Below are 13,112 nucleotides of genomic sequence, written 5' to 3'. Positions count from 1 at the left end.
AATATACATGATCATATATGCCTCCATCCATATACAAAATTGAATAATACAGAACTTTGTACATAGAGCATAGAGCAAATACAGTGGTTGATCAACTCGGAGGGGAGCTCATGAGATCCTCTCATGCTAAAACAATATAACGCATCTACCACAATCCAACATGCATAGTAATCAAATCAAGAACCCACTTGTAGTGAATACATAGCGGGTAAGTAGGATGAAGCTCGTCTCTATGCCTCATTGAAGAAAACAACTGACAATCAGTGCATGTCTCAACAACAAGTTGTGTGATATCTCTGTACATGCCTCTCCACCAGTAGCGCTCTCTAATCTTCTCATAGGTTGCCCAAACAGCTTTATGTCATGCCCAAAGACTTTCATGAAACTCTCTCATGATTCACACTTGTGAAGCTCTATCGCATACAACTCTCAATGGTTATCCTCCTCGCTTTCGTGGATGCTTCCAAAGCAACCCACTCTACAAGAAGAAACCATAAGCTTTGCTTCTGATCTTCTTGAAGTCCGCATGAGTTCATCCATCCTGTCTAGACATGGTACTCAAATAACGGCAAATCTGCAAATACTATCCTATATACAAAGACTCATCAAAGCTCTCGAAAGCAGTTACATGACAAGTATGATCAACATGCATGGCTGAAAGATTAGGCCCATCATCAACATCATCGGTGCAAGAAGAATCCATATCATCATACCTCTCTCGTGAAAGCATATTGGCTATTGGGTTGTCTTTCCCTGCTATCTGCCTGAACTCAGGATTCATGGATTTTATGTACCTAATCCACCTAAGCATGGCAATGTCTGGAGTAGAACAACTTGTGATCATACCTAGAAGAGGCAAGCAATCAGTCATCTCGACCACCATAAGAGCACCAATGAAGTACTCTTTATCATTCTTGAGAGCCGTGACAACTCCCAAGAGCTCCCTCTTAATCTGTGGATACTTGCATTGTCGCTCGTTTAGGACTTTCACCCCAAATTGAATGGCATACCTATTCCCATCTACATCGTCCTGGCCAACAGCCCATCCAATGCTGATAGGACTAGTATCAATAGTGAGTACAATAGGTCTCCCACACAGATAATTTTCTTTTCGAAGAGTCGCAGTAGCTCTCAACAATCTCTTCAACCTTTGCATAGCTCTAGTGTGTCTCATGTCCCAAGAAAAATGCTGCCCTTTCCTCAAGAGCTAGTAGAGATCATTTGCAATATGAGCGAAATGAGGAATCCAAATAAGATAAAATACACAAGCTCCAAAAAACCTGCGAACCTCTGAAGTAGAAGAGTAAGTCTTCGCAATCTTCTCTATGGCATCAACCTTCGCAGGGGAAGGCCTCTTGCCATAATAACCACACATATGTCCAACAATCAAAACCTCTCTGGCACCAAAAATAGACTTTAGCCCCGACAAGCTCAAATTCACTTCCTCTAGCCTACAAAGAATCCTCTCAACATCTTTGATATGCGTGGCCATAAAGTTCTTGCATCCATGATCATCTAAAGTCTCGTCCTTCTCTTTCTCCAAACAACCCTTGATATGTAGATCATCAATGAAAGGCATGATAAGCTCTGTAATAAAATCTCGTAAGACCTTGTTCATCCCACTCATCATATGGGCAACCAAATTAGTAGCTCCGTCATGCGGAAGCATACACATCTAGACAAGGCCTAAAGGCATCTTCATCATAGTCAAATCTGTACACTTAAGGGCAAGCTGGGAATTGGTCATATCCGTAATAAATATCGCCAAGCAAATAGATAGCACGTCCAGCAAAAGCCTTTGCGAACTCATCCACAATAGGTCCTGCAGCAACATTTCGTATAATGACTATTTTCACCAGCTGTAGGTCCTATATGAAATTTGAGTGTCCCATTCTTCTTGGAAACTATGAATCATCTATTAGAATAAGGAGCTGAAGATGATTCTAGAATCCCCATCCTGATCTGCTCATTCAAAAGCTCCACCAATTTGGACAAGTAAGCCCTAGACACAGGAATAGGCCAGAAATTCCAAGGGACATGCAGAATGATAAAAATAACCATAGACATCACAACTCTAGGATCAATGCATCCTATCTCATGTGGAAAAAAGCAAAGGCTCTCCCATGTCTATTCAACATCTCCTCAAAACATCTCACCTTTGTTGGAAGTGAAAAATCTTTAGTCCCAATCTTCATCTCTTTTAGTGTCGCGGCTAAAAACCTGTGTCCAATACCTGCAGGATCTCATAAAGGAGGCTGCATAGTTGCTCTCTTAATCATCTCATCACTCTCCAAAGGTAGCTATCTTGCAATTGGTCTAACCTTCTTGTCAACTGTCTTATATTTTGTTTGTACTTTGGCTTCTTTGCTACAACCTACAAATTTCAGCCCTTGTTGTAAATACCCTGGTAAACACAAATTTTGCTATGTATAAACATCATCCAAATCTTTTGACTAACAAAAATCAGCCATATCTTTTTTGGATAGCATTTGAATAGCCCAACACTGAGGCTCATAGCTTACTTCAGCTCTAAATCCTGTTTATTGTTGTAAATCAGCACCTTGTAAATTTTTTTGCGGAGAATTCTCAGCACCCAAATTTTCTTGCAACATGAAATCAACAATTTCGCAATACATCACTAGAGAATGGACTTGTAAGACATATGACAACTCTTGATTTTTAGTTTCCACCAATGCTGAAAGATCCTCCATAGTATCAGAGCATGACAGCCCGTCATAGAGACAATCTACCTTCATCTTATAAAAGACCTTCAAGCTTCAATTCTTTTTCTTTTCTCTTCAAGTACTGCATGGCAGCTCTAGGCATCTTCGTAATATGCTGAAAACACAAAGTTCTTTTAGCAGACACACCATAAACTCCTGAGGAAAAACTGCCGTTGCCAGGAGGCGAGAGGTTTCCCTATCTCGTACCACTGTCATCTCACAAGACAATGGTACTTAACAAAAATCCAGCTCTCTAGAGGGGAATCCCTCAAAGAATCCTTATTCCATTGATGGTTGACAAAAACATGAATTGGACAAGCCTCTTTCCATCCTTGCTTCGGATCCACGCATAGGCAGACCCATTGTCCTAGAACCTTAGTCTCCATCCGAGACTTAGCAACAATGAATGGCTGCCCCAAAATAATAGGATAGGAACAAGAGTTCTGCACAAAGAAATGACAAGTCTCATCCACATCTCCAATAGAATCTTCAAGTTCGAAAATGCAGCATACAAATCTCCTGTAGTGTTGTTGGCCACACGCATGCGCCAACCATGATCCACATCAATTGGCCATCTATCGGTATCATAAAATCCACACACTATGACATTAGTCTTGGAGCTGTGATCCAAAAGAGTAACACAAGGGGTCTTCACCTCACCAAGCTTGACTACCATCTTCGTAGTCCCACGAGCCTAGTGACTATGAGAAAAATGGCTAGAGGCACCCCCTAATCTAGGCATGCCATCACTCTCTACATACTGTACTGGATGAAGTAAAGGCTGAAGAGTCTTTTCGGATTGCATACATAAAACGCTATTTGTAGACTCATCAGTAATCTCCTCATCAAAATCAATCTCCTTAATCTGCAAGCCATAGATAATAGCCTCACCAATTACTAAAGCCTCTCGATGGATCATCTCCTGTGTTGGTTCTTCAATAATCTGTCATTTTCTTTTAATGATGTCGACGATAACATCATGAAATTCTCCTTTGGAAATTCCCAAGACTTCTCCAAGAGTGAATTCAATTTTGCAGTTAAGAATCCGATCCTCAAGCGCCTTCTTCAAGTCTGTACTTGTCTCAACGTTGGAAAGCACCTTGAATCCAGGTTGCTTTTTCAGCTTCGGATCCTTTGTCTTCAAGGCTTTGTGATATTCCTGTACTTTCGACCTTTGAACATCAGCCATACTTTTCTCTGGTCCTAAAGAAGAAGGCTGAGAAACTGGATCACTCCTCCTAGTCACCCTCTTCAAACCTTAAGGCTGATCATCATCTCTTTTCCGCTTCTCCTCAACAAGCATTTCGAAACCTTGAGATTTTGCCATATATGCATAGATAGAAAAGACATCAACTAGATCATCCCATCAAATCCCTTTCTTGATCTCATCACCTATGGCTGAAAGTTTGGATGTTGAAGCTTTCCCCTTTTTCTTTGCATGCAGTGCATAGGACCATAAAGGAGATTTGTCCTTTGGCAATTGCTCTAACTGAAGGCCATAGGCAATAGCTTCTCTTGCCACCTCTCACATGACATAAGAAGAGTGTAGAAGAGACTCCTCTAAGAATTTCTTCATACCACCCTTATCAAAATTTGGTTTGATCAGCTACTTTGTATCTCTGAAACATATCATCTTGTCTTCCTAGACTACCAACTCAGCCTTCTCGCCTCTTCAAAATCTTGACAGTCCTTCCCCTCATGATCTGGACTATCACACCACATGCAAAGACAGACAAGATCACTCCTGGAAGAATTTGCAGGAGTAGAAGAAGTTGGGGGTGAAACCGGCAGGAACTGCTCCATTCTAGTCATCTTGATTTGTAGGTCTTTTAAGCTCTTTGATATCTTCTCCACCATATCTTGGACAATTGGTTTTGCAGTTGGTCTGACAACCGCAGCAGGAATAGGCATAGGCATAGACATAGGCTGAGAAATAGAAGTAGTGGATGGTGCAACAGGAGAAGTCATGGTAGGAGAAGACATCAATGCTGGTGGTGATTGCATCTTGTTCTACAAGCAAGCCTTCCATCTCCGGCTCTTTATTAGTGTAGAAACCACATCGACAACATTCTGCCAAAATCCGTCTTCAATCCCATAGGTTGCATATGGTCCTCTAGCAGCTCTTTCAACTTATCCTAAAGTGTAGGATCAAGTGCATGTAAGAATAACTCCACTTTCTCTGAGTTCAAAGCTCTTTGCTCTAATGCATCCAAGTGGTTGTATCACTCTTCAAACTTTTGCAACAATTCAAAGGCAACAAGTCCTTTGTTAGGTTGATAAACCACCAAATTAGAGTCCTATACAAATAGATCTCTCACTCTAACTTGCAAAGCAAGCATGACAAGCCGTAAGAAATAGTTGTTCTAGTTGGCTGGAACTCTGAAAAAGTGCATTTGGCTTTCAAAGGCCTTAATGAAGGCTAAAACATTCTAGCTATCAAATAATTTTTTCTCACTAACCATAGCCTCAATCGCCTTAGTCGCACCAAGCATATGCTTCCATTCTTGTTGCAACAGTCGCTCTTGATCCAATTGTGCTGATGCAACTGCTCCTGCTCTTGATAGATAATTGCATCTGCTGATTTTGCATCATAATGGCTGAAGAAAGAATTTGTAACAAAGAGTTCATCTCATCGGTCGAAAAGGTAGAAACAGTTGATGATGAAGGTGGATTATTCAAAGGGTCTCCCATCTTGATGAATATTGTGGGAGCTTTCGCTCAACCGCCAAGACCCATGGACCACTTATTGTTTCAAGCGTTCCAAGTGAGCTCTAATGGCTATCTCTCACCTAGCCGATGCGCCGTCGATCCTATGAGTGTAGTGAGCTTACCTTGATACTTGATCGAGTACCCTTCTCTCTCTTGCACTCCTGTAGCTCCACGATTCTTGATGCTTACCTTGATACTTGATCGAGTACCCTTCTCTCTCTTGCACTCCGATAGCTCCACGATTCTTGATGCTAGCTCAAGCATCCTCAAGCCTCCTCCATCTCCAAGCTCCATCCTCCATAGCCACACGCACAAAAGAAGAGAAGAAGAAAAGAGGAGATGGTGAAGAGCTTCACCCTCTTGATCCCTCACTCCCACACACACTCACTTCCTCACTCTCTCACACTCCCTCTCTCAACAGTACACACAAGCAAGAAGGAGAGAAGAAGAGAGGAAGAAGAAGACTCTTTTTGCCACACACCAAAGAATGAGCTTCTCGTTCACTTTTCAACTTTATATACAAAACCCTAAATCCCTTTTGGGCGGTCATCCCCTTTTTTTCCTTGTTTACATGGCCGATCGTAGCCTAGGCCCTTTTTCCCATTTCCCACCACTCTAATTTCATCCTATTCCCAACTAATGCATACAATTTGCAGAGGAGCAAGCCTGGAGCTCTTTTACAAGGATTCGGGAGCGCTTCCATATTTAATGGTGCGCCTTTTACTCTTTTGTCGCCTCGGGGCGACACAGAGACTTTCTAAGGGTCGTGTGTGAACATTTAAATTTTTCAGGGTCTGGTTATCGGTCAAGGTACCTTTTTTGCTATTTTCTTTTTTTTGTTTTCCGCTCCTTTGTGCTGCAGGAAATATGGTAACATTACCCCCTCCTAGCCAAGTGCCAGTCCCATGGCACTGCGATGGGAAGTAGTGGCTAGTTAGGGTTGCTGCGAGGCGGAACTGGTGGGTGGATGACACCTCTTCCAAGGTGGTTGTGTGAATGAGAGTTGATGGAGTTTAGTGATGAGGACCAACATCGTGCTTTAGGCTCCCTGAAGCGCATGTCTCCTCGCTCTACTCTAAGGGCCTGCCTTCCCTGCGGCTTGGCGTCTGCTCGTATCTGCTCAATTTCTCGTCCTTCAGTGTCGTATTCTATGGTATCTACTTCACCCTCGCTCTCATCACTGAAAGATTGGCAGTCTTCGTATTTGTCGCTGGAATGTTTGTCATTCGACTGCTCGTCGTCTCCTAGGGCTTGATATGCCTCGTGTCGTTGGTTAGGAACTAGGGACCAGTTATACATGAGGTTCAAATCGTGCGCGCTGGTCCATTGCCACTTGGATTCCTCTAAGAGATCCTGGAGTGGTTTGAAATTTGCCGCTGGGTTGCTAGCTAGCTAGTTCGTTAGGTATTCCAGTATCCCATGGAGTTCCCTTTTGTTGGAAGGTACGTAGAAGGTGAGATGCTTAGGCTTTCCATGGAGGCTTACTGCCATCATGCAGACTGGTGTAGAGAGTGCTTCGTTGGTCTTGCCGATCGTTTTGATGGCTTGCTCGTACACCTCATGGTCTAAGAATGGCAGGTCGATTGTAGCGAGAACGTGCATCCAATCCCACTCATCCTCTGGGTATGGGATATGCTTGGTCAAGGGCCCATAGGGCTTCTTAACTTGAGTGTTCCCTTTGAGCATAGCAGAGATGGCGTCTAGGTCGACTGGTGAGGTCTTCCAAGTGTCCATCTCTATTCTTACGGCGTCCGTTCTATTGCCAAGGAAGATCAAGCTGTTACCCCAATCCTCAATGACTCTAGCATTGCGCATCCAGGGTCGGCCTAATAGGATATCGTAGTCCACTCCCTTCATGACTATAAAGTCGACAGAGAACTTGACACCTACGATCTTCACTGGCCAATTCTTCAGTACCCTGAATGGCTTCACTCTCATGCCGTTTGCTAGTGTGACATTAAACCTAGCAGCTTTGATAGGCGGGTTTCCCCAAGTATGAAGCACTGCATGGCTAAGCACACTAACCCCAGTTCCCATGTCTACGATTCCCTTTCTTGTTGTGTCACCCAGGGCTAGGACCGGCAAGACCGTGTGCATCTCAGAGCCTTCCCAAAAGGCATTGACGTGCAAGGATTTAGGCACGGAGTGCAGTGTCAAACTTGGCAATTGCGTTTCTACATCCTGGTCTAGAGGGTCTTCTGTGACATGCTCTTGTGATCCTTCGACCCACTGCTTAAGGTCTTGCCATAGGGTAGGGTGCTGCTTAAGCAAATCTCCCAGGCTAAGTGTTATAGGGGTGGTCACTAGCGTGGTCAGGAGATCGTTAGATACTCGTCCTTCCCTTAGCCTAGATTGTCCGTGCCAATGGCCGTGGCGGCTGATCTGCGGCTCTATCGTGTGAAGGCTTTGTCTTAGCGGCACTTCTTGTGGCGTAGTTGCTTCTGCCGACTTGGGTTGAGGTGGTGATATTGGCGTGCTTACGCTGGGGAGATCATCGATCTCGTCCTCTATGATGGGCTTAGCGTCTTTGAGATGCTGTTGAGGCTCCCTCACCCATTCCTTCACCTTTTCTATGGCCTCTAATTGTCGCTTCGGATGTGGGTATTGCCCTACCTTAGCGCTTCCTTTTTCGGCTGTCTTAGGGGCTGAGGTCTCTACCTTCCCGTCTGAAACCTTCTTTCCCGTAAGTAGAGTCGTAGCACTCTTGGTCTTTAGTGCGACCTTAGCTTCCGATCTCTTCTTTTTCCGCCTGCGGCTTTTCTTTCCTATCGAGGTTGTGTCAAGATTGCTAGGTCCTAGAGATGCCGGCATGCTTCGTTTGGGCTTGGGTCATAACCCGCAATGGAATAGGTGTGGCCTCCCCATCGAGGTTTTCGACACCAAACAGCCCCAATGGGACGGATGGCAAGTTGGTTGAGCTAGAGGACAGCTTTTGCTTTGGGCAGTCTATGAAAAGATGGGTGATTCCACACTCTGCGCACCTTTGGTCAGCCTTGTCCCTGTTTTGCTGCTCTCTTTTAGGGCAGCGTGATGAGACATGACCGGGGTGTCTATAAGTCCAACAAGTGATCGGATCCTGCGGCTACCCTCCTAGGCCTCTACCTCGTCCTCGTCCTAACGCCATCACCGGCACGGGTCGATAATCCATGAGGACCGCGTTGCCCTCGTCGTCGTGCGAGACATAAGGGTATATGTAGGTCTCTTCATCAGTCGGCTCCTCCACGTAGTGCACTGGAGTGTCGCTTGGTGGGTGGGCCACGTAAGGACCAGGCGGTCTAGGAATGCTTGTAGGATTTATGTCCATTCTAGGGGCGGCTGGTTTCATAGCGTTAGGCGCGGGAAGAGCCAATGGGGCTCCCCTTCCAAAGAATGGCTGCGGCCTATTTGCTAGGTAAGGCTGGCCGTAGGGTTGTGAGTATGGAAGTCTTCTTGGTAATCTACAATGCGCGACATCATGGCCAAACCTGCCGCAGTTAGCACAAGGTCTTGACCTAGGGTCTTGACACTAGGTCGGCAAGTGGTTTCCGCCACAGTACACTTATTGGACGTGCGGGCGCGTTGGTCATCTCAAGATGTCTTGTAGCTTGGCTAATTCCATCTTGACCTCAGCCAAGCCTTGGTCTGTCTCGGTGGCCTTCCCCTTATCTTGGGATGATGGGATTGACCGCTCACTAGAGGCTGACGTTTTCTCTGAGCTTCGTGGGTTGGTCTCTTCTGGATTTGAGCTCCTAGAGCTCCGCTCTTTCAGCTGGTCATCGACTCTGATGGCTTCCTCAAACACTCTAGCCACCACGTCCCGCTGTAGGCTTGAATTGCCTGCCAATGCCTTATATAACTCCTCGTCTCGAATTCCGCTGATGAATACAGTTGAAACTGCTCTGTCAGTCGGTCGCTCGCCTAGAGGGATTCTCTTAAAGAGACTCCTCACATGGGTCACGTAGTCATGGATGTCCTCCTTCTCTTTCTGCTTGATGTTTATCAAGCGTACTAGCAGGTTATCAGAGTATTTGAGCTCGGCGAATCTCTTGACGAAGAGATCCTTGATATTATTGAAGGTGGCTCACTCTACAGCATCCAAGCTTGTATACCATGTCCTACCCTTGTCACTTAGGCAAAGCCCGAATGCTTGCGAACATTGAGTTTGGTCGTTAAGGCCGTTGGCTTCTCAGACTTGCTCAAACTACTCAACAAAGCTTTATGGGTTGGTACTTATCGAGTTGCTCGGTATTTTGGCCTGGCTTTTTGAGCCTTGGTTCGCCCCTAATCTTGCGAGCAGTGATGTTGCTAGTGCGGTGGCACTTTGCTCTACTGCTGTATTATTGACCAGTCGTTTCATGAGAAGCTCGCCCAATGTCAAGTCTCCCTCCAATGCTCTCTCATGGTCCGTTCGGTTTCGGCCAGCCAAGTTTAGCACTCGCTGCACCTCATGCAGCTCCATGCTTTGCCTTTGGCTCCTAGCCTACTGATCCCTATTATACTCAGCTATTCCCTGCAATGCCCTGCGGGCTAGCCTTCTCTCCTCCTCTAGATCTGCAATGATTGCGTCTGTTGTCCTGCCGCGGTGCTTGTACCGGGCGTGCGCATCGTAACTGCTCACCAGCTTTGCTGGATAGCATCTGGAAATACACTCAAATCGAGCTCCTCATTAGACCCATGGTCTGATCATGGTTGAATTTTTGCGCTCCACTATGCTGTCAATCAGGTTGAATAGACTTGATAGATCCTCGTCGTTGGCGTTCCTTGCTTGGTCCTACTCTGTGCTTTGATGGTTTGTCTATATCTTGGGTCCTCTCCTATTGGTGGGTTCCTTGAGTGTTTTATCTGAGTGAGTTCCTTTGGTTATTGCATACAGACCTCAATTTATGGTCACTCGGTGAGTGTGTCGTTTCTCATGCACTGGTGCCAATCAGGCTTTCAGCTTTCTTAAGTGTACCTCAAGTGTGGAAATTCAATATGATTGCGGCAAGCAATTCCTCAGCATCTTACACACTCTCGCTTGTTTCGGGCCTGATAGGCTTGTAGGTCCATTTTTTGGCCGTTTTGTCAGGGTTTAGGGTTTCCTCGTATGTTGCCTTGTTCGTTTTCGGTCGGTTAGGTTTTACGGCTCAGCAGCTCGTGTCTAAGTCCTTGGGTCTCGCAACTGTCCACTTCTAGCTGCTAAGCGGCTGTGCACTATAATTTCTCTTATCTCATGTACCAGAATCAAGTTCTGAGCGCCCGAAGGGTTTCGACAGTTTGCGCTGCTGCGTATTTGCCGGGTCAGGTCAAATTTCTAAAAAATCTGACAAAAAGTTGCACTCGGACCAACTGGTCCGAATTGCAGGGTCCGAGTAGGTCACTCGGACAGGCCGAGGCATGGGGTCGAGGGCCGAATTTCTGGGTTTGACTCAGACAATTTTGATTCGGACGGGCCGAATGGCGAATTCGGACAGGGTGATTCGGACGGGCCGAACGGCGCTTGGCCGAGGGTCGAATTTGGGATGTGGTCGAGGGCCGAATTTGAGACTCGGATGGGTCGCTCGGATGGGCCGAGGCCGGATATGCCACGTGGCAAAAAGATCAAGGCTGATATAACTCATCTATTACATGATATTCGACGAGATGCCAATCAGGGAGCTTACAGTGGATAAGATTCATGATATGGATGTTTTGCCTCTTGTATCACATGAGTAACATGCGCAGGAGCAGTCTATCACTAACTCTCATGATGCTCATGAGCCTCATAGCTCATGAGTTACTTTGATGTACCACTGTCAGATCTATTTCTTTGTTTGTCCATCATGCTTATTTCATACTTGATATGTATGCCTTTATGTGATGCCTTTATGTTTTGTTTTGATTGTCTCTTGAGGGGATTATGCAACCATTCAGAAGGCTATAAGTATCCTATTGGAGAGGCTCTACTTATGGTTTTTCTTTGTGGCTTACCTCATGGTGCAAGACTATGGGCAAGGCATAAATTTTCTCATTAGATATGTCAGGTTTTGGATAAGGCAGCAAGAATAGAGCAAAGGCTCCTCTAGAGTTGGTGCATGCTAACTTGTGTGGAAAAATGTCTACACGAGCCTTGGTAGGATCTTCTTATTTTATGTGATCGTTGACGACTACAATAGGAAGATGTGGGTGTACTTTCTTCATGATAAGGCTCAATATTTTGGTAAGTTTGGAGAATGGCTAAAACTTGTTGAGGATGAAACATGGCAAAGTGTGAAAAAGTTTAGAACAGATGGTCGTTGTGAGTTCAACTCAAAGTCATTTGAACACTTCTGCAAGAGCAAAGCGATTAAGTATCAATTGGCAATGCCTCATACACCTTAGCAAAATGGCATTGTTGAACATCAAAGTCGCACCATTATGAAAATGGCAATGTGCATGATTAAGGGTAAGGGATTCCTAACCAGTTTTAGACAGAAGCTATTAATACTATAGTCTACATTTTCAATCAAAGTTACAAAAATTTTCTTAAGAGTAAAACTCCTCATGAAACATATTTTGGTAAGAAACCATCTGTCTCACACTTTAGAACTTTTGGATGTGAATGTTATTCACATGTTCCAAAGGATAAGAGAAACAAGTCAAATCAAAATAGCACAAAATATATCTTCTTAGATTATAGTGATAAGTAAAAGGCTTACAATTTTTATGACCAAGAGGCAAAGAAGATCATAGCAAGTCATGATGTGGTATTCAAGGAGCAACCACATACAATGGAGGAGGAGAATATAAGTTCATCCACTTTATCACCTAATGAAGTATGAAGTAGTCCACTATGAACCAATCCCAAGATCTATCCCTACCCTCAAGGACAAGGAAGCATCATCTTTGGATAATGAGAAAATATTTCACCAATGTACAATCATGCCACCAGAAAAGTCATTGTTGCGATAGGTAAAGAAAGTCTATGATCACACTAATCCTATGCCTACCACTCTTGAGGAAAAGGCGGATGAACCAAGGAGGTCTCTGAGAATAGAGGAGCAAAGAAAGGCTTCTTCTCAGATAGCCAATATGGCCTTGATGGTTGAGATTATGAGAGAATTAAAAGAGCCAGCAGACTTGGAAGAAACACTTGCCGATCCAGCATGGAGAACAACTACGCAAGCTAAGTATGATAGTATAACAAGGATGATACTTGGGAGCTAGTGGATTGGCTAGAAAAGAGGAAGATTATTGGCACCAAGTGGGTCTAGAAGGTAGAGTATAAGGTTGATGGCAGTTTAGAAAAGTACAAAGCCAAATTGGTTGCATAGGAATTTTCACATCTTAAAGGATTTGATTTTCAAGAATCATCTGCTCCAATTTCTAGAATGACCATTATTTGCATAATGCTTGTGATCACTCATAAGAAGTGGTCAATTTACCAAATGGATGTTAAATCAAGATTCATTTGCTCCAATTGCTAGAATGACCACTATTTGCATAGTACTTGTAGTGGCCACTCATAAGAAGTGGTTAGTTTACCAAATGTGTTAAATCAATGTTCTTGAATGGAGGCCTCAAGAAGGAGGTATAGTGGCTCAGCCATTGGGGTTTGAGACCCTCCATTTTGAGAACAAAGTTTGTAAGCTAAAGAGGGTATTGTAGGGCTAAAACAAGACCTTACAGCAAGGTACCAGTGGATAGATTTTAAAAAATCCAAAGAGGAGTGGAGGAAGTTTATGGATGCTTCGCATTACATAA

The sequence above is a fragment of the Lygodium microphyllum genome, chromosome 23 (genome assembly GCF_053477565.2).
Source record: "Lygodium microphyllum isolate KBCC chromosome 23, Lygodium_microphyllum_v1.1.10, whole genome shotgun sequence".
NCBI lineage: Eukaryota > Viridiplantae > Streptophyta > Polypodiopsida > Schizaeales > Lygodiaceae > Lygodium > Lygodium microphyllum.
This window is presented reverse-complemented; position numbering follows the sequence as displayed.